Genomic DNA, 18,609 nt, shown 5'->3' with positions numbered 1-18,609 from the left:
TATTAGCACAAACTGATTGCTCAAAGTCTATTAAACTATGGTAGGAGACATAGCAAGTCTTTACAAAAATAAATAAGACTTGGGAAACCAAAGAGCATTTTTTTTCCTAAAATATTATGTAGTATTGGTAATTGTTTTTTACATTATTCTTTTAAATGTTTTTGTCACCTATATGCTCTCTTTGGGAGAATTTTGGCAAAAAAGTAAAAGCAAAGCAAAATTTTAACCCATGGTAGATTTTAGATACGAAATTACAGGATAGCCTAATGAAACCATAAGATACACTAATGAAGTTAATTTGTCAAGTCCATGATTTCCTGAAGAGGATACATATATGGTGATGTTAATTATTTTGACCCCAAAGGAAAAGGCTAAAATATATTTAAGCAATCAATAGCTCTTAAAGTTCACACCAAGAAAATGCTAATGTATTCATTATTTTTATGTTGCATTTTAATGTAATTAGCCTAAAACAGATAGTATTTTAATTTTTATCCATAGTTATCTTGTTTAACAAGTTTTTTGAAGTCCTCAAATCACTCAATCACTCCTCCCTACTAATGACCCCCATTTTTACTATTAATGTTTGATTTAGTTATATTTCAATTTAATTGATTATCAAGTATTTGATTTAAAAATAATAAGGGATAGTTTTAATAAGTTAATAAGGGTTTAAATATATAAATTATTAACAATACATAAAGTATTACTTATAATAAAAGCAAAATTTTAAGGAGAAAAACAGCTTTTTAAGGTAGTGAAACTATCATGTATGATGATGTCATGGTGGAATATAACATGTATTTGTCAAAATGCATAACGTACAACATCAAGACTGAGCTGTAATGTAAACTACGGACTTTAGTTAATAACAGTATGTCAATATTGGCTCATCAGTTGTAATAAATGTCACCTTTACATCTTAAAAATTTTAAATAAATGTTTCTATCATATTCAATCCTCATTTTTTGTCTTTTTTATGAATATCAAGAACATGATAAAATCCTCAACTGTCAATAAGTATTAATAGAGAATTTTGTAGCAAAGAATAGGAGCAAGATATTTAAATGAATTACAGAGAGCACAAGAGGTTTTTATTGGTGGTGGTGGTGGTTGCTTTATTCTCTAATCATTCCTAGATCAATGCGTGAGGATTGCTGACACTTCAGTGTAGCAGGAGGCCAATGCTGCTGTAGTTGATGAGGAACCAAACCAACTTGCCATGAAGTTCTTTGCTTGTTGTTTGCCTCCAGCATCTTGGGCAACTGGCATCACATGAAGATGTGGACAGTGAAATAATAAGGACTCTCGGGGCTGAAGAAGTAGGAAAATTGTGCTCAGAAGAGCCATAAGATTGATGTGATTCATTGTGAGAGTAACTCACTTCACTTAAAACTCACCTATTCTAACCATCTTCTGGATTCCAAAAGTGTTTGGTGTTATGTGAGAAATAAGTCATAACAGTTTTCATATTCTGAGGGAGTTTTTTTATTAAATTCAGTGCACTCACTTGAAATTCATATATAATGCACTCATACAAGAACATATTTCATAATATAAGTAGCTATAGTTTTCCTAGGGGAATAACTGATCAATTTGCTCAATGGCATAAGTAAATAAGGGGTACACATGCAATCAAGCTTTCGATACTGCTGTTGCTTGTCCACGGAATGTACTTCTAGGTAAAAGCTAACAATGATAATCTCATGTCCTCTCATATTTTGTTGGTGGGAAGTGAATCTAGAACATCTCTTGTAGGGTAGCTTCACAATATCATCAAGTGCCTTTAAAATATGATGGCTTCATATCTAGCAATTATAGACTTTAAAAATTAAGCAAAGAAATGGATTAAAGATGAAATGAAATGGTATTTTTTTAAGTTTTTATTTAAACTCCCGTTAGTTAACGTACAGTGTAATATTAGTTTCAGGTGTACAATACAGTGATTCAACATTCTCATACAACACTCAGTGCTCATCACAACCAGTGTCCTCCTTAATTCCCATCACCTATTTCGCCTTCCCCACCCATCTCCATTCAGGTAACTATCAATTTGTTCTCTATGGTTAAAAGTCTGTTTCTTGGGGATCCCTGGGTGGCTCAGTGGTTTAGTGCCTGCCTTTGGTCCAGGGCACAGTCCTGGAGTCCTGGGATCAAGTCCCACGTCGGGCTCCTGGCATGGAGCCTGCATCTCCCTCTGCCTGTGTCTCTGCCTCTCTCTCTCTCTCTCTCTCTCTGTGTGTGTCTATCATGAATAAGTAAATACAATCTTTAAAAAAAAAAGTCTGTTTCTTGGTTTGTCTCCCATTGTTTTCACTTTGCTTGTTTTGTTTCTTAATTTTCACATATGAATAAAATCAGATGGTATTTGTCTTTTTCTGATTGACTTATTTCACTTAGAGTAATACTCTAACTCCATTCATATTATTGGAAATGACAAGATTTCATTCTTTTTGATGGCTGAGTAATATTCCATTATATATATATATATACCATTATATATTATATGTATACCATTATATATTATATATATATACCATTATACACACACACACACACACACATGTATATATACGCATACACTATTCTTCTTTATCCATTCATCAGTGGATGGACATGGGTTGTTTCCATAATTTGGCTACTGTAGATAATGCTGCTGTAAACATCAGGGTGCATATAACCCTTTGATTGAGTATTTTTTTATTCTTTGGATAAATAGCTAGTAGTGCAATTGCTGGATCATAGTATAGTTCTACTTTTAACTTTTTGAAGAACCTCCATACTGTTTTCAAGAGTAGCTGTGCCAGTTTGCATTTCCCACCAATAGCACTAGAGGATTTCCCTTTCTCCACATTTTTGCCAACACTTGTTTCTGGTTATTTTGATTTTAGCCATTCTGACATGTGTGACATATCTCATTATAGTTTTGATTTGCATTTCCCTGATGATGAGTAATGTTGAGCATCTTATCGTGTGTCTGTTAGCCATATGTATGTCTACTTTGGAAAAAAATATCTATTCATGTCTTCTGCCTGTTTTTTTAATTGGACTATTCATTTTTGGATGTTGCATTTTATAAGTTCTTTATATATTTTAGATACTAATCCTTTATCAGATATGTCATTTGCAAATATCTTCCTTTGTTCCATGAGTTGCTTTTTAGTTTTGTTGAAGGTTTCCTTTGCTGTGCAGAAGTCTTGTCTGTTTTTTTATTTTGATGTAGTCCTAATAGTTGTTTTTGCTTTTGTTTCCCTTGATTGATTCAAGAGGCATATCTAAAAAACGTTGCTATTGTCAATGTCAGAGAAATTACTGCCTGAGCTGTCTTCTAGTATTTTCATGGTTTCAGGTCTCACATTTAGGTCCTTAATCCATCTTGAATTTATTTTTGTGTATGATGTAAGAAAATGGTCTAGTTTCACTCTTTTGCATGTTGCTGCTCAGTTTTCTCAACACCATTTGTTGAAGAGACTGTATTTTTCCTATTGGATATTCTTCCTTGCTTTGTCAAAAATTAATTGACCATATAGTTATGGGTTAATTTCTGGATTTTCTATTCTGTTCTATTGATCTATATGTCTATTTTTGTGAATACCATTCCATTTTGATTACTAGAACTTTGTAAACTAATTTGAAGTCCGGATTTGTTATTCTTCCAGCTGTTTTTTTTTTTCTTTTTTTTTTCCCCCCCAAGGAGGCTTTGGCTATGTGGGGTAGTTTTTTGGCTTTCATATAAATTGTAGGATTGTTTGTTCTAGCTTTGTGAAAAATCCTGTTGGTATTTGATAGGGATTGCATTAAATGTGTAGATTTTTTTGAGTAGTACAGACATTTTAACGATATTTCTTTCTTCCAATCCATAAGCCTAGGATATCTTTCCATTTCTTTGGTCATCTTCAGTTTCTTTCATCAGTTTTTCATAGTATTTAGAGTACAGGTCTTTCACCTCTTTGGTTAGGTTTATTCCTAGGTATCTTATTGTTTGGGGATGGATTCCTTAATTTCCCTTTCTGCTGCTTCATTCTTGGTGTATAGAAATGCAACAGATTTCTTTACATTGATTTTATATCCTGAGAATTTGCTAAATTTGTTTATCAGTTCTAGTAGCTTTTTGGTGGAGTCTCTCAGGTTTTCTGTATAGAGTACTGTCTTCTGCAAATAGTGAAATTTTATGTCTTTCTTGATGATTTGGATGGTTTTTATTTCTTTTTGTTGTCTGTTGTGGCTACGGCTTCCAGTACTATGTTAAGTAACAGTGGTAGGAGTGGACATCCCTGTTGTATTTCTGACCATAAAAGAAAAACTTTCCGTTTTTCCCCCATTGACAATGATATTTGCTATGGGTTTTTCATATATGGCCTTTATTATGTTGATATATGTTTCCCCAAACCTACTTTTTTGAGTTTTTGTCATGAATGATTATTGTCAAATGCTTTTTCTACATGTATTGAAATGATCATATGGCCCTTATCCTTCCTTTTATTAATGTGATGTGTTGTGTTGATTGATTTGCAAATATTGAATCAGCCTTGGAACCCAGGAATAAATTCCACTTGATCGTGGTTAATGATTTTTTAAAATACTGTTAGATTCATTTTGCTAGTATTTTATTGTGAATTTTTGCATTCATGTTCATCAGAGATATTGGCCTATAGTTCTCTATTTTAGTTGAGTCTTGGTCTGATTTTGTTTTGTTTTGTTTTTTTTTAATTTTTTTTATTTATTTATGATAGTCACAGAGAGAGAGAGAGAGGCAGAGACACAGGCAGAGGGAGAAGCAGGCTCCATGCACCGGGAGCCCGACGTGGGATTCGATCCCGGGTCTCCAGGATCGCGCCCTGGGCCAAAGGCAGGCGCCAAACCGCTGCGCCACCCAGGGATCCCCTAATTTTGATATCAAGGTAATCCTGATCTCATATAATGAATTTAGAAGTTTTCTTCCGTTTTCTATTTATTGGAAAAGTTTGAGAAGAATAGGTATTAGCTCTTCTTTAAATGTTTGGTAGAATTTCCCTGTGAAGCCATCTGGTCCTAGACTTTTATTTTGTTATGGGCTTTTTGATCACTGATTCAATTTCTTTGCTGGTTATCAGTCTGTTCAAGTTTTCTTTTTCTTCTTGTTTCAGTTGTGGTAGGATATATGTCTTTGGAATTTATCCATGTCTTCTGGGTTATCCAATTTGTCAGTTTATAGTTTTTTATAATATCTCTTAAAATCCTAGTTCTGTGGTATTCATCGTCATTTCTCCTCTCTCATTTGTGATTTTATTTATTTACTTATTTATTTATGTCTCATTTGGTCTTTTTTCTTTTATGATAAGTCTGACTAGAAGTTTATCAATTATTAATTTCTCAAAGAAAAACCTAATTTCATTGATACCTTCTATGGCATCTTTAGTTTCTATATCATTTATTTCTGTTCTAATCTTTATTATTTACTTTCTTATGCTGCCATTATGCTCATTTGTTTTTCTTTTTCTAGCTCCTTTTTGTATAAGATGAGGTTGATTATTTGAGACTTTTCTTGCTTGTCAAAGTAGACCTGCATTGCTATATGCTTCCCTCTTAGGACTGTTTTTGCTGCATCCCAAAGATTTTAGACCTTTGTGTTTTCATTTTTCATTTATTTCCATGTATTTTTATATTTCTTCTTTGATTTCCTTGTTGACCCATTCATTGTTTGGTAGCATGTACTGGTGGTCTTTCCAGATTTTTTTCTTATGGTTGATTTCTAGGTTCATTGCATTATGGTCAGAAAAGGTGCATTATGATTTCAGTTTTTTTGTATTTCTTGAGGCTTGTTTTGTGACCTAATAAGTTATATATTCTGGAGAATGTTCCATGAGCACTCAAAAAGAATGTGCATTCTGTTGCTTTAGGGTGAAATGTTCTGAATAATCTGTTAAGTCCATCTGATTCAGTGTGTCATTCAAAGCCATTGTTTCCTTGTCTATTTTTTGTTTTGATGATCTGTCTGTTGATGTAAGTGGGTTTTAAAATTCCCTACTATTATTATATCACATATGTTTTTATTAATTGTTTTACATATTTGGGTGCTCCCATGTTGGTGCATAAATATCTATAATTGTTATATCTTCTTGGATTGTCCCCTTTATGATTATATAGTGCCCTCCTTTCTCTCTTATTACAGTCTTTGGTTTACAGTCTAGTTTTTCCAATAGAAATATCGCTACTGTGGCTTTCTTTTGGCATCCATTTGCATGATAAATGTCTCTTCATCCCTTTGCTTCTGCATGTGTCTCTAGGTCTATTATAAGTCTCCTGTAGTGTGCATATAGATTGGTCTTGTTTTTTTTTTTCATCCATTCTGACACCCTGTAACTTTTAATCAGAGAGTTTAGTCCATTGACATTCAAAGTAATTATTGATAGATAATATTTACTATAGTTATAACTTACTGAATTGTCTATTATTATGTATTTACTTCCATTTTATTACTTGTTTTGTCATTGTTTCTGGAGATTTTCTCTTATCTTTATCACTTTTGGTTCTCAAGGAGTTCCCTTTAACATTTTTTGCAGGGCTGGTTTAGTGGTCATGAACTCCTTTCTTTTTTTTTAGCCGGGGAAACTCTTTATCTCTCCTTCTGTTCTCAATGATAGCCTTGCTGGATAAAACATTCTTGGCTACAGATTTTTCCCAATGAGAATGTTGAATGTATCATGCCATTCTCTTCTGGCTTGTCAAAGTTCTGTTGAGAAATCTCCAGCTAGCCTTATGGGTTTTTCCTTCTAAGTTAAGGACTTCTGTTGTTTTGCTGCTTTTAAGATTTTTTTTTTCTTTATCACTATATTTTGCAAATTTAATCACAATGTGTCTTGGTGTTGGCCTGCTTTTGTTGATTTTGATGGCAGTTCTCTGCACCTCCTGGATCTGGATGTTTGTTTCCTTCCCCAGATTAGAGAAGTTTTCTGCTATTATTTCTTTGAATAAATTTTCTGCCCCCTTTTCTCTTCTTCTTCTGGGACTCCTATAGTATAAATGTTATTAGATTTGATGGAGGCACTGAGTTCCCGAAGCCTATCCTCATTTTGTGTAATTCTTTTTTCTCTCCTTTGTTCATTTGATTACTTTCCATACTTTGTTTTCTAGGTCACTTATTTGTTCCTCTGCTTCTTTCAGCATGCTGTTCATTGCATCAAGCCTGTTTCCAAGCTTGTTTATTGCCCACTCTTCATTTCTGTTTCTCTTTTAACTCTTTTATCCCTATGGTAAGGGTCTCACTCATCTTCCATTCTCTTCTCAGGCCCTGAGTATCTTTATGATTGTTGCTTTAAATTCTCCATCAGGCATTTTACTTATGTCTCTTTCATGTACATCTCTTCCTGTGGTCTTATTCTTTCATTTTGGATAAATTCCTCATCTTGGCATTTTTTCTAAGTCTCTGCCTTCTTCTGTGTATTAGAAAAGCCAGTTATGTTTCCTGCTCCTGAAGGTAATGGCCTTATGAAGAAGAGGTCGTAGAGTGTCCAGAACTGGTGCTTCAGGGTGTATCTCCAGTGTGTACTATGTGCTCTGATGTTGTATTTTGGCTGCTCTATCCTTCAAGCCAATCATCTTCAGAGGCTCTCTTTGCCTGCTATGGACAGTGTTTGGTTTCTGGCCTGAATGTGGTGAGTGTTAACTAAGTGTGCATTGGTCAGCTTGTGAAATGAGATCTGACACCATCTCCACCAAAACTGATACCCTGCAGAGCTCTGGTTGGGAGGTGTGTGTGGGCAGGGGTTTGTGTTGGTCTTCTGCAGATGGGGCCCACTGCACTGAGACTGAGGCAAGCCTGACTGAGAAGGGTAGTCCCACAGAGTGCAGGGGTGTGGGGCTTGGTGTAATAAAGTTAGGAAACCAGCATGGGTGTTGTGCTGTTTCCCCACAGGTTGCTCTGTGTTGTGTTAAAGGGTGGGGGAGCAAAATGTCCCCAGCCAGCTCCTTTGTTCCTGGAGAGATGTATCCCTGAATGCTACCTATCAAGGAAGCCCTCCTAGAACAGCAAATAATCTCCTATCTTTAGCCCCAGACATTTTTCAGGTCACTGAAATACTGTCTGCCCCCAGGTTGTTAGCCTGACTACTCTCAGGAGCAGTGCAGTGCCCTCAGGGCTCTATCCCAGCCAAGTCAGCTGACCTTTAAAATTCCAGACTTTAAGCCCCACTGGTTGCAAGAACTCAAAATCCAGCCCCTCTCATTTTCAAGCCAGTGGCTTTGGGGAAACATTCTCCTTGTCCTTGCATTCACTGTTGTGCTCCTACTTCTCTCTTCCCTCTTTCTGAGACCATATCTCCCTTGCCTCCATAGCACTCATGATTCGTTTTTCCCTTAAACTACAACTCTGCACTTCCTGCCTTCTTTGATGTGTCTTCTATTAGTTGTAGAGTTTTTCTATCACTCTTCAGGTCTATTTCTGGGGTATTTAAAGTGGTTTAATAGTTATCAAGTTGCGTTAATGGGAAGAAGAGAGCCTTGGGTCTTCCTACTCCACTGCCATATTCCTTTCTTTCTATAATTAATGAGTAAAAAGTAGAAATTAATGTTCAATGAGAAGTGTTAAATACATCTGTATAATAGTGAAACGTCATAGAGCCATTTAAATGTTTGGAAGAACATACACATACATAAAAAGAGAACTCTAAAATATCAGATTATAAAGGCACACTATAAAGCATTTTTTAAAGAATTTATAGTTATGTGTCATTAATGACGTCTGTATATGACTGGTGGAATCATTTGGATTTATTTTCCACTTTTTATTTTTGTATTTTCTATAATTAGCATTTATTGCTTGTATAATAATGGAAACACAGAAGTAAAAAAAAACAGAAGAAAATTTGTATATAGTCTTACACATACACACTCAGATGCACAACAGGAAAAAAAGAAGAGAAGGAGAAAAGGACAGAGGAGAGTTGAAATAAGGTGATAAGAACCTTATATTACCACAAATTAGTACGTGACTTTCTTTCAAGTAGCTGCTGCTCTATTCTGAAAACAGTTGAAAGGACATAATAATTTCTGTGGCATTTCCAGGTCACTTCCAAGTATTCTGTCAATGTTGAGAGGTATAATTTCTGTTGTGTACCTCATTTTCCAATGCATTTCCTGTTGGAATCTCCAACACTCCTGCTTGGTTGATGGCAGTTCTGTTCCTGTTTTCTTCTCACACTGGTTTACCTCATAATTGGCAATGTCCCTCTTCCTTTGCTACAAAAAAAAATGTAGGCTCTGAATAGCTAATTTTATTAACCTATATAAAAGGAGATGAAGATTGTAACACAGAATCACTAAATATTGGCATTTGACTTCAGTGTTCTAAAATTGGATGGCCTGAAATGTCACTGAAAATTTCTCTGGAGCAAAATTTTTCATCAAATTTGTTCCCGGTATCCATTTTCCTGGCTTTCTCCTTTACACTCTTTATCTTTTCCTTCTTCAAGTACCTAAATTCTTATCTTTTCTTAAACAGAAAATTTGCAAGTTCATTTTCTGCAGTAATCTTATGCCTACAGATTCTCAGCAAATATAACTAAAAAAAGAAAATCATAGATTTCCCTAGTTCTACTGGCTAAAAATTGAGTTAGCTTTTGAAATAACACTTTTTCCTTTATGTTTCCTCCTGGCTTTTTAAAACTTTTATAAAAATTTAACACCAATAAAAAATAAATTTATAAAAAAATAAAACTTTTATAAAAACATGAAAGCTATATAGATACAACAAATATATATCATTAACTACTTTTAAGTGATTAAAGGATATAAGGTAAATATAAAAATATTAGTAAATATTTGTAGTAAAATTAGTTGATTTCATGAGCATTTTTTGTCTTATAATTGAAAATGAATTTGAGTGTCAGTACTGATGGCCTCTAAGGAAGAACATGATGCAACAAAGGGCCTAAGCATGAACAAAATCACTAATTGAAATATTTGTTTAGAACCTACCAATAGGGATCCCTGGGTGGCGCAGCGGTTTAGCGCCTGCCTTTGGCCCAGGGTGCGATCCTGAAGACACGGGATCGAATCCCACGTCGGGCTCCCGGTACATGGAGCCTGCTTCTCCCTCTGCCTGTGTCTCTGCCTCTCTCTCTCTCTCTCTCTGTGTGACTATCATAAATAAAAAAAATAAAAAATAAATAAAAAAAAGAACCTACCAATAATTTTTATTGGTAAGCTTGAGATTTTTAGTAAATATAAGTTAATAAAATATGAAAATAGGTGTATTATTTTATAAATGTATATTTAAAATATTAATTTAAAAAGGGTTTTAATTTTTTACAGAGATAAAAACAATATAAATATGTATAAATTTTCCTTTACTTATACAAAATATATTCCTAGTATTGTATCCTAGAATCAGATTCCATTTCATGTTTGCAAAGAATAATAAAAATAACCCAAAAGATAAAATGAAAATGCACATTCAATATTTAAAAACCACCTCCAAGCTCTTGTTCATGGGCATGTGTATGTAATCTTCCTGCAGACTTACACAGTGGACTAGTCTGAGCACAAAGCTTTTGAAAGCCTCCCATTGGAAGGTGAATAAAAGTGAACATCAGTATTCTCAAAATGTGACAGAGTCCCAAAATGCAAACTTTTAAGCATTGCATTGTCTCTTAAGGTTCTGCCTATCAAAATTATTTTAGTAGAAGTGAAATTTTGTAGATATTTCATTTTGAAATAATGAAATAAAATAAGATTCACAAGACATTGCAAAGAAATACACAAAGAAATTCCATGAACCCTTCCTTATATTCCTAAACCTCCCAATGCTAGCATAATAACACATTTGTAATACGATTTTAAAACCAAGAAATTGACATTGGCATAATTTATAGGACTTATTCACATTTCAGAAGGTATAGATGCACTCGTGTGTGTGTGTGTGTGTGTGTGCAGTTTACACTTGTACCATCACTAAAATATCCCCTCATGTTACTACTTTATAGATGCATATGTCTCTCCACCTTTAGCCCTTAGAAATCACTAACAAATTATTTTCCACTTATGTTTTTAAGCTATTTTACAATGTTGCAGAAGTGGAATGATGCAGTATATACCCTTTTGAGATTGGCTTTTTTTTCCATTCAGCAAAATTTCCTTGAGGTTCACCAAAATTTTATTTATATGTGTACGAATTATGCATGTGTATTATATACATAATACATACATCCATACATATACATATCCTTTTTATTGCTGAGTAGTGTTCTATAGCATGGATGTACCACAATTTGTTTAACCATTTACTCACTGAAGGACATTTGGGTACTTTTCAACTTTGAGCCATTACAAATAAAGCTGCTAGGAACATTCCTGTACAAATTTCCTGTGTGAAAATAAGTTTCAGGGCAGCCCGGGTGGCTCAGCGGTTTAGCGCTATCTTCAGCCCAGGGCCTGATCCTGTAGACCCGGGATTGAGTCCCATGTCAGGCTCCCTGCATGGAGCCTGCTTCTCCCTCCGCCTGTGTCTCTGCCTCTCTGTCTCTCTGTTTCTCATGAGTAAATAAATAAAATCTTAAAAAAAAAAAAAAAGGAAAGAAAGAAAAGAAGTTTCACATCTTTGGAGTAATTACCAAAGAGCACAATCTTTGGGCCATATGATAAGTCAATTTTCACCAGTGATTTTTAATGATATATGATTAATTACCACTCTAATTACACCTCCATGTTATCCAACAACAACAAAAAACAAACAAACAAACAAACAAAAAAAACAGGATGAATAGATCCAATTGTATAATCTCCTAAAAAAAGAAAATATTAGGACACACAAGAATGTTTCACATAAACACAAAACAGCAAGTGAAATAGCCAGTGGAATGTTGAATAAATAAAAAGGAATACTTGAAGGAGAAATTTTTAAAAATCAAATTAATATCTTGATATATAAATCTATAATATATTTCTATACTTAAAGTATTTTAATAGTAGGTGACTAAATTTCTTAATGAAATAATAGCCACAAAATTTTACTTCCTTGATTTACTGAAAAATATATTCTTCAACATCATTTTCTCTTCTTAAAAAAAATTGTTTTAGATTCTTAACACTTATACCAGAATAAGTAACTCATATCACTTCGTCCCAAACTGACATTTCAAAAGATGAGTTCAAATACATTTGCAGAGATATTTTTGAGTTCATTCAAGCTGAGCAGTGCTTCTTATCTTTTAAAATGTCAGGCGGCTGGTCTGAGCAAAATGGAAACAGATCTCTTTTTTGACATCATCACACTTGTGGGCATAGGATTATGACTTGGTTTCTCCAGCCACAATGTTGGAAAAATATCATATTTATGTGTGTGTACAAAGAGTTTTCTTTTCAAGAAGAAAGAAAGAAAGAGAAAGAAGAAAGAAAGAAAGAAGAAAGAAAGAAAGAAAGAAAGAAAGAAAGAAAGAAAGAAAGAAAGAAAGAAAAAGAAAGAAAGAAAGAAAGAAAAAGAAAGAGGCAAGAAAGAAAAAATGAATGAAAGAAAGAAAGAAAGAAAGAGGCAAGAAAGAAAAAATGAATGAAAGAAAGAAAGAAGAAAGAAGAAAGAAGAATGGAAAAAAGAAAGCTCATGGAAAGCAAAACTCAGCCATCTTAATTAATTTGTATCAGGAATTTTAACTGAAGTCCTTTTTTATAACTTTCCATTTTGGATTTTCTGATCACTTTAAGTGGGTTAAAACTTTTATTATACCTCAGTAATGTAGTACTATGAAAATTCAAGAATTCTATAATGTAGACAAATATAGGATTTTTGAAACCTAAATTTGACGTTAAAAATATTTTTAAATTGCAAAAAAACACATATAATATTCATGTACCATTAACTCCATCTGAATAAATATTTACAGTACCATTATTTTCTTAAAGTCATTAAAAATACTGATGATCTTGTGCATTACATAAACATAATAGATTGAGGGGCACCTGATTGGCTCAGCTGGTTAAGCATATATGTCTCTTGATCTAGGCTCAGGTCTTGATTTCAGGGTCATGAATTCATGAAGCCCAGCATGGAGCCTACTTAAAAAGAAAAAAAAAAAAAGGAAAGAGTAAGAAAGATAGTAGATTGAATACATGTATCCACTGTAGATTGCCTCTGAAACTCTTAAAATTACTAGTAAAGGGATTTTTAAAATTACTAATAAACATACTTAAAAATACAAAGTACAAAATACAAAAGTACAAAGGACAAAATAGAAAAAGGACAAAAATACAAAAGTACAATTTGTACAAAGTACAAAATACAAAATACAAAGGAAGAAAAAAGAAAAGGAGACAACAGAAAAATATTTTGGAAGACGGACTCTAATTGGATGAGTGATAAATAATCTAAAAGTCCCAAGGATACTGAAGCCTAATCAACAGCGGGGGAAAAACTAATAAGTAGTCTGATTTTTTCTTTCAATACTTTATTTTATTTTATTTTGTTTTTTATTTTATTTTATTTTGTTTTTTATTTTATTTTATTTTATTTTATTTTTATTTTTTTAGTTTTATTTTATATATAGTGTTATACTGGTGTTAAGTGTATAATATAGTGATTGAACAATTCCATACATCACCCAGTGCTTATCACAGTGCACTCCTTAATCCCAATCACCTGTTCAACCCATCCCTCCACCCACCTCCTCTCTGCTAATCATCAGTGTGTTCTCAACAGTTAAAAGTCTGTTTCTTGGCTTCTCCCTAATTTTCTCTCCCCCCACCCTTGCTCATGTGTTTTGTTTCTTAAGTTCCACAAATGAATGAGATCATTTGACATTTGTCTTATTTCATTTCGCATGATATTCTCTAGCTCCATCCATGTCATTACAAATGGCAAGATTTCATTCTTTTTTTATTTAAGCAGACTGGTTTTTGGTATAAGTCTGAAAAGGGCCTCTGAAACTCAGGTGGTGGAATTAGGTAACTCAGATAGTGGAATAATGAAATAAAAACATGAGTTTTAGTTGAAAGTGTGTTTTAAAAAGAATCAGATTCCCAGATCCTGTTCCCCAATCTGTGCTGTTAGGTATATTGCCCTCTTCCTTCCTCCCCTCAAACCTGGAGTTTTAGTCTCTGAAAAAAGTTAAACAGAAGCTCTTATTCTAGTTTATATCAAACAGAATGAAGATAAGAATAGTATTCCTGCCTCTTATGTGTTATATTATTTGTTTAATATGAGGCAACAAGTTTCCTCAATGCTCAGTTGCTTGAAACCACACTGGTCATTTCAAAGTTTCCATAGATCTGGAAACTAGGCAAACCTTAGCTGTAATGTGTGGGTAATGTCCTTAGAGGCTGAAATCAAGGTATCAAATGGAACTGTAGTTATTTCAATGCTCAACTGGTGAAGGACTTACTTCTGATCTCACTTACTTTGTAGTTGGCAGGCTTTGGTTCCTTGCAGGCTCTTTGTCAAAGGCTATCTTTAATTCCTTACCATGTTAGTCTCTTCAAAATTACATATTGACTCATCAGTGTGAGCAAGTTGAGCAGTGAAAGAGTGTGAGAGACAAGAGTTGTAATTTTTTATAAACTAATCTCTAGAATTATATTTCATCACTTTTGCCCATTCAATACATTAGAAGCAAGTCACTAGGTCAGCCCACATTCAAGAGGGGGAGATTACACAAGAATGTGAATATCAAGTGAGGTAAGGGCAACATTTTGGGAACTACAGCCACCATACATGACTTTTGTAGATGGAACTCCATAAGTGCCATCCTTCTTTGCTCACTCTGCTTTGAACCCGTGAAACAGGAACAAGACAAAAAAAAAAAAGGGAACAGTACAAAAAAAGAGCTTTTGAAAACTAAATATATATGATTGAAATGAAAAACTCAACAAAGGGTTGATTACATAGTGAAGAAAATGAAACAAGGAAAAACATGGGGTAGCAGAATGAATATAAGAAATCCAGGGATCCCTGGGTGGCACAGCGGTTTGGCGCCTGCCTTTGGCCCAGGGCGGGATCCTGGAGCCCCGGGATCGAATCCCACATCAGGCTCCCGGTGCATGGAGCCTGCTTCTCCCTCTGCCTGTGTCTCTGCCTCTCTCTTTCTCTCTCTCTGTGACTATCATAAATAAATAAAAATTAAAAATTAAAAAAAAAAAAAAGAAATCCAGAGGACTAAAGAAAAAAATGAAAAAGAAATCCAGAGGCCTTGCTGGAAAGTCAAACATTCTAAAATAATTCCAGAAAGAGAGAAAAGATAATGAAAGAAAATCACCCAATTAATAATTAATGTAAAACATATAAAAATGAAGGACACAAGTCTGGATATTGAAAGCCCATAACCTAAAATAGATTTAGGCAAAGACATAATGTTATGACATTTCAGGACAATGATGAAAAAGAGAAGGATCCATTAGTTTCCAGAAAGAGAAAAAAAAAAAAAAAGGATACACATAAAATGTCAGGAATCGGAATTACTTTAGTTATTTAGTGTCTATTATTAATTATTTTTAATTGAAGTATAATCAACACACGATGCTATATTAGTTTCAGGTGTACAACATAGTGGTTCAACAATTCTATACATTACTCAATGCTCACCTCAATAAGTATAGTCCCTATGTGTCATTGTACGATGTTGTTGCAATATTACTCACTATATTCCCTATGCTGTGCTTTTCATCCCTGTGACTTACTTATTTTATAACTGGAAGTTTGTACCTCTTAATCCCCTTTAACTATTTCACCTATACACCCACCTACCCCCCACACGATAATCACCAGTTTGTTCTCTTTATTTAAAAGTCTGTTCATTTGTTTTGTTTTTTAGATTCCACATAAGCGGAAATATGGTATTTGTTTTTCTCTGACGGACTTGTCTCACTTAGCTTAATATCTTTAAGTATGTGAATGGTAACACTGGTAAGTTGAACACTGTGGAGCATAACTTGCAAGAAAAAAATACTCCCAACCTTAAATTTTACATCTAGCTGAATCATCAATATGTGTGAAGACCAAATTAATTTATGCTACTTAGTACTTCCAGTTCAATTTTTCTTAAGAAGACATTGGATGATGTGTTCAACTGAAATAAGAGTAGAAACCAGAAATAATTACATGTGTATTCAAAAAATACGTTCCTGGCACAGAGGTAAAAAAGAATAGAATTCTCAGAATATGGTCAAGGATGATCCCAAGATGAGATCTGTATTCCAGGTATGGAGGCCAAACAGTCCTGATTAGAGAGATCAGAAGGTTGTTGAAAGATTTCTTTAAGAAGGTAAAATTGACAAAATATCTGATGCATACTAATTCAAGGAAATTCGTGACATAAATAAGTTGGGGTTATTTTAGTGATAGGTAGAAAGGATAATACAGTTATTCAGGGAAAACAACATTTTAAGGAAAAGACAACTAATAAAGTGATACCTCTTGAATGACCTGCTGATAGTAATGACCTGCAGTAGTTGACCTGCAGTAATTAATAACTGCAAATATTGAATGTAAATCTAACAAAAATTTTGATAAATATGTGTGGCTGAAAGATGTGATGAAATGCAATTAAGGTGAATGATGAAAGAAAACTAAATTATTATCTTTATTATTGCAAGATCAATAGATAATGTATAACCTTAAAAATTGATATGCTAAAGCATGTGTATTTTATTTAGAGATATAGGGATATATATACAAAAAATCAGTCAAAAGGGTCAAAAATGTTGATTTTGGAAAGAGAGAAGTCAGGGGAGGAGACACTGAGCCACTCTTTTATTAATAAACTTTATAGAACTTTGTGAATCATATGCATTTAAAACTGATTAAATTAAAATTAAATTAAATGAAGAAAATATAGTTTGTGTGGTTTTAAATAATTCACAAATATTTACCATGTCATATATAACATTCTTTAATTTGTATTTTTACTGTTAGCATTATATTTTCAACTTATATATAGATGTATCTCTTTCAGTTAGTTATGTAGTTTTACAGTATTCTGATAAATGAGTTAATGTACACTTTATCCACTTTTTCCACTGTTGGCAATGTAATGAAGACTCTTGCGCATGTTTTGTTAAAATGCATCTAAACTTATATATTTATAGATGGAATCAAAGGGTTGTAAGTGTAAGATTAAGATTTTAATCTTAACTAGATATTGTCAACATATTCTCCATAATGTCTGTAAAGCTGATAAACTGTGAAATACTTAGGTATTTGGCAAGGGATAAATATTGTCTCTCCTTTCTCCAAAGTGAAGTTGTTCTCCTTTTACAACTAATTTTTCATTAAACTTTTCATTTTCTTTATTGTTAACTTCTACAGTGATTTTTTTCTAAAGACTTCATGGAGGTTTTTTTGTTTCATTCTGGTTTTTTTTTTTTCTATGCAACAATAAATGCAGGAAGGCAGTGCAGCAAAGTCAATAGAGGTTTAATAGGAAAATGACTGTGATTGAAAATGGTGAATCCCTTGCAAAGATAATTGTTCATGTGTGAAGGAAACATCAAGTCCTGCATTGCTTCAAAACACTAACACTCAAATATATTTTCATCAAAAATTTTTGGAAGAATTTTTCCATATCATCAAGAGCTAAGAAATAACTATGAACATTCAATAGCTAAACACCAATATAAATGTATAAAAATACTAAAGTCTATGGGAATGGGTAGGTTTTTAATGTATGTAAATAATTATTATAACTCCAAAATACAATGTTTAAGTCTAAAAAATTCTTTATCTGGAAAGATAAGTTTTTCTCTTTATCTTGGAATTTAAATTTATTGTTTTAAATATGGAGCTTGTGACTTCAAAATAAATTAAATATAAACTGGGGAAAATGTTAGGGAAATAATGTAAGGAAAATGAGTTAAAAGAGTCTAAAAATTAACTGTGTTATTTAATATAAATATGGATCATTAAAAAATAGATGTCAGTATCATTAAGTAGGTAAACTGAAATTAGCACCTTCATTTTTAAATCTGCAGAAAGAAGTAAGTCAGTAAAAGATGGAACAAAAAGGAACCCCCCAAAAGCATAAGATTAAAAAGCATAAAATAAAACCATGCAATGGACCAAATATAGTGTTATGAGAGTAACTATGAGCAGCTTAAATTCCTTGATCAAAAGGTAAGATATTCAAACTGAATAACAAGGAAAACTGTTTAGTATTGTTGATTCATGGATGGTTTCTCATAGAAAATGTCCTTCCAAACAAAACCTGAGAGATTAAAAAATGTTTTATAATGATTTAGATAATTCTGAAATGTGGAAATGAAGAAGAAATGAGAAAATATGAGGTGTTAGCAATGGGATGGAATGCAATATATTTTCGACTTTTCTGCCTGTGGAATTCCTTCTTATTCTATAATGATCTTCTCAAACACTACTTCTTTTTCAAGTATTTGCCAATAAGCCAAACCTTAAAGAATAAATAACTCTTTCCTCTTGCATTTTGTTATTAGGGTTAGTGATATAATGACTCTTGTATTACATAAAGTCTTTAGTAGCAGAAAACCTGTACTAATGATTTTTGCTGTCAATGTCTAGAATAATCTGAGATATAATAATGTGTATATAATCAAGTCATGTTTATAAGATTAGTTACATTGATTTTTAAATGTTTTATGCCCCCTTATTCATCGCTAAGAACTTTTCACAAATTATCA

General features: G+C 33.1%; 1 long non-coding RNA gene across 1 annotated transcript in view; it reads left to right on the top strand.

Moving 5' to 3' along the window:
* Positions 1–4,814: 4,814 nt before the first annotated feature.
* Positions 4,815–18,609, top strand: part of LOC140593714 (uncharacterized) — a 57,255-nt gene continuing 43,460 nt past the window's right edge. Inside the window, exon 1 of the long non-coding RNA XR_011999875.1 lies at positions 4,815–4,901. This is a non-coding gene — a long non-coding RNA (uncharacterized lncRNA). The remainder of the gene's footprint in view (positions 4,902–18,609) is intronic.

The sequence above is a fragment of the Vulpes vulpes genome, chromosome 2 (genome assembly GCF_048418805.1).
Source record: "Vulpes vulpes isolate BD-2025 chromosome 2, VulVul3, whole genome shotgun sequence".
NCBI lineage: Eukaryota > Metazoa > Chordata > Mammalia > Carnivora > Canidae > Vulpes > Vulpes vulpes.
This window is presented reverse-complemented; position numbering and strand designations above follow the sequence as displayed.